Raw genomic sequence first — 4,726 nt, 5'->3', positions numbered from 1 at the left:
CTCTGACTGAAGCTTATAACTGACTGCCAGTGCCCCCTCCCAAGCCTCAGTAAAAGTCAATAGTCAATATGACTGACTTGCTAAGAAATAAACAAGGCAGATAAAAATGAAGAAAAGTGCAATTAGGAAGAAAATATAAGACTGACTTTTGAAGATTTGCTCCGTGATATGGTGTGTAAACCAGTACTCAATCTTTCCATGAAAATTTGATTTCAAAAAAAAATTATCAGTATTTTGTGGGATAAAATTTACATATGTCCATATGTGTATATTTTATGTATTTTATGAGATTAAGGCAAGCATCACAGGAAAGGTATTCAACAGAACTTATTTGAATTTAGCTCCCCATGTTTGAGATTTGGATAATAATGTTTCTCTAAGAAGAAATAATATTTTTTTTAAAAATTTTTCTTTAAAACTCCATACAATAAAAATAATAAAAATAAGGCAAAGCACTAGGTTGGGGTTTGTGAGCAAAGGGGAGTTGTGGCTTGTGTGCTTTGTGGCTAGGTTCCAGCACCTGTGATTGTCTACTACATAGAGGCAACAATCAATTTATTGAACTGAAACTAACAAATTTGGTGAAATAATGCATTGAAATATTCTTAACCAGTCAGTGCCTGCATTTTCCAAGATAAGCCAAAGTGAGTAATGTGTCCCTCTCTGGAAGGACAGGACCTTTTTTCCTTTGCTTTCCTCTACTTTTGTATACTGCCTACCTCATTGAGAGCAGTTGAGCAGACAATGAAGCTTGTGCTTCTTCACCACAACTAGCAGAACTGGCAGGAGCATTTGACTCTTCTAGCTCTGCAGAATTCCCAGGAAATGTGACTTACTGCCAAGTGGGCTGTGATTCCTCCTTCCAAGATCCTCAGAGGACTCAAATGCATATTCCATCCCCTGTAGAAGAGCAATATCCTTGCAAACTCGCTATTTATGTTTAAAGAAAATTGCCCTATTGTTGTACACAGGGGTGGACAGCAAGGGAGAAGTTTTCATAAAGACCTTGAAGGGGAAATACAGCTTCACTACCAGATCAGTACACTTCAGTCTGATCACTTTACACCATAGGGATTATATCTACATATAGCTACAGTTTGTCTTTATTTAGGACTTTTGCTAGTGATATTAGATCTTCTTAATAACCAGTGGTTTTCTATGAAACATACCTAACTTGGAACATACTTTGGCAACAGCCATTGCACTATTTCTTTATTATTTCCATCATTACTTTTCATCATTAATACAGATGTCTTTATATTCTTGCCAATTTATTTGATGGTATGTTTAAAACTGACCTAAACATTTAAGAATCCATTCCCATGTCTTTGTGTCAAATGTTTTATGAAGCAATAAATCAATCTAGGAGAACATATTATACAATCTATGAACATCCTTAATTTCCCCCCATGAACCATAAAGCTTTCATGCATCTTTTAAGAACTAATTTTTCAAGTATGTTTAGAAAAGTGCTCTTACTGGGACTACTTACCAAATGCTATTACTAATTATATTTTTGCAAACCAACTCATCCTTTATACTTACTGCTTTATTAACTTGGTGTTCAATAATCCTATCTTTAAATGCATGCTATGCTTTTTCATTTGCAGTGTTGTAATTTATTTTCAAAGATTGTTTAAATATATCATTCATGGTAGGTAAAATGATAAGTTAGAGTTTTGTTTGCATAAACAGCTTCTAACTTCATTAACCTTCTTCCCATTACATTAAATTTCTGTGATGTATCTGCTTGGGATTATTTGAGGAGACTAATCCTCCAAAAAGTATCTCCATATTTTCATCTTTGGCAATTCTCCTTCTCCCTCAGAATAAAAACTACAACAGTCTCTCAGCACAAAAAAGCCAAGAATCACACCAGCTCCTCTTGCCTAACAGATTCAAAGCATTAACGTTCCACCACAATTTGTACAATTCAACTCAATTCATACAAAGTAGAAAAGATGAGCCTCTTCACCTGATTGAGGTGCATGCAAGTCATTGTCCCTCACAGTGGCTAACTTGGTCTTAAAATTTTATGGTGTTGGGCCATTCCTGCTCTGACCATGTAAGCTGTGGTGCTTAAGCTTGTGTCAAATAGATTGGTTTAGGAGCCACCACGGGGTTTAGTAAATCATTCTTGTAAGTGTACCTGGATGGGTCATGGAGGTGTAATTTGTGGTAGTACATGTGATTCCACAGCCCTTTCTCTCTAGCACAGGCCTCTGCTGTGCTTCCCAAGGCACCACGCATTAGGCAGCTTTGCTCTGCCATTCCCCCATCTTATCATGTTTCTGCCTTAGATTCAGCTACCATGGCTTGAGTCCCATGAAATCATAACCCACAATAATCTTTCCTACTTTAAACAGTAGAAAACTGACTGATACAGAAGCTACCACTCCCATTCTCACAAGAATAGTGTTTAATAAACTGAATACCAGACTTTCCTTAGACTTATTATGGAATTGAGGTCACAGGGCAAATTGTCCGGTAATATCTAGAGTCAAGATCAGCTTACTTGGAGCAGAAGACACTGGAACCACACAGTGATGGGGACACTTGCGTGGTAAGTTTGATGAACTGATGGAAGCTAAGTGTAGGATAATTTTAGAGCAATAAACTTATGTGGACTTGGTCTTAAGGAATATACCCATACTTTATGAGGTCTTTATATAAAGATTTAAGAAATATCTAGGTTTGTAGCAGAGGGAGAAAAGCAGCCAGTTTGAAATCTGTTGAATGTTCTATATTGCAAAGGCCTGCGATTAACCTGGAACCTGAGGAGGACAGTGGTCATTATCAGCCTTCCCTGCCTTGGTTGTTCCACCTCAGCAGAGAAAAGACAAGTGTGAAAAAATACTCTGGAGATTCACAAATCAAGGACTTAGGGCCATTTAGAGGGTGAGGTTTAATCACAAGGCTGCACAACATTTTCCCTTTCCATACCTTTCCGTCCCGTATTGGCAAAATAAATGATTAAAAAATGAATACAACTCTAAATAAGACTAGACAAATCCACAACTACAGTTGGAGATTTTAACACTTTTTTTCTTCCCAGTCAACAAAAAATCAGTAAGGACAATTGAACTGAATAGCACTATTAGCCAACTATACCTAATTGACATTTATAGAATATGTCACTCCATATCAGAACAATACATGTTTTCCTCAAACTTGGAACATTGAACTTGGAACATTCAGCAAAGCAGACAATATTTTGGACTATAAACCATACCTTAAAATGTAAATAAATTGAAATCATACCACGTTGGTTCAAAACCTAAAATGGAACTAATTTAGAAATCCATAATGAAAAGATAGCTGGAAAACATTAGTGTTTGGAGGTTAGAGTACATAATCCTAAATAACATATGAGTTGAAGAAGTCTCAATAGATAATTTAAAATATTTTAAAATAAATAAAAAAGAAAAATGGAACAGACCCAAATTTGAAGGATAATTTGGAGGATACAGCCCACAGAAAGAAATTATAGAATTTACAGTGTGTATTAGAAAATACTAGGCCAGCCAAATAGCTCAGCAGATTACAGTGCCTGTAAGCAGTCGGAGGAGACCGCAGTTTGATCCCCGGGCCTGTCTTGCCAGCCCTACCCCTGGGGCTTACTGAGACAGTGATTGAGATGGGGCATGGTAGTGCATGCCTGTAATTCCAGCACTTGGGAGGCTGTAAACAGGGGAATCACTCCGAGTCCAATCTAGCAGTGAGACCCTGAATACCCTGTAGACCATTCCATAAAATACAGAAAAAATAAATAAACAAATTTAAAAATTTAAAAAAAAACAAAAATCAGTGATTCATCCTTCTAGGGCCCCCCAGATCCTCACTTCAGCCAGAATCCAGGCCAGGCATATGTGTGGAACTTCCTCCTTCAGACAGGCCCAGTGTGGGACCCTGCGGCAGAACTCCCTGCAGAGAGGCTAGAGACAAGACCCACCCAGCTGATCCAAAAGCAGAACATCTTGCCAGAGTGGCATAGTCGGTTCACTTCCAAGGGCTGCAGCAGGAAGAAGTGGAGCATAGCAGCCAGACCCAAGCCACACCCATTGGACAAGTTTGAACTTGGTACATCTGCATCTGGTGCTAAGGTAATAACTCTACTAAAGCTCTACACCAAAGGGTAGCAGACAGTGCTGTACAAATGACAAAGAGAAGGAGCAAAATGCATTCTCAGGCCCTGAGCCCACCTAGAAGAAATGCAGGAAACAAAAGCATAGAAAAAATTGGAAATCACATACCTGAAAGCTCTGAAGTAATAGCATCTGAAGTAAAGAAACAACTGCAGAAAGTTATAGAGGAAGTCAGATCAGAAATAATTTCTGAAGTAAAAAAAGAAATGATAACTATAATGAAAGAAATACTAAGTATTTCTAAAGAAGATACTGATAAAAAATGGAGGAGAATATAAAAATGATGGAATCCTTGAATGAGCAACATAGGAAAGAAATAGAATGCATGAAGCAGATTGAAAGTGATATACAGGAAGTTAAAACCTCAATCACAAGCTGGCAAAACTGTTTGAATGGAAGTGAAATTAGACTTTTAGACCTTGAAGGTATCATTGCAGCTAGTGAAAAGGTAAGCAAAGATCTCTCTTTTTCTTTTTCAAAGTTTTATTGATAAACAGCAATGAGACAGTTTCAAATCAAATCGGAAGTACAGTTTCAACAAATAATACACTGCATATATTCTTCTTAGTGGTTAATTGCTG

Source organism: Octodon degus, unplaced genomic scaffold (genome assembly GCF_000260255.1).
Source record: "Octodon degus isolate 3935 unplaced genomic scaffold, OctDeg1.0 scaffold00040, whole genome shotgun sequence".
NCBI lineage: Eukaryota > Metazoa > Chordata > Mammalia > Rodentia > Octodontidae > Octodon > Octodon degus.
Note: the sequence above shows the minus strand (reverse complement) of the source record.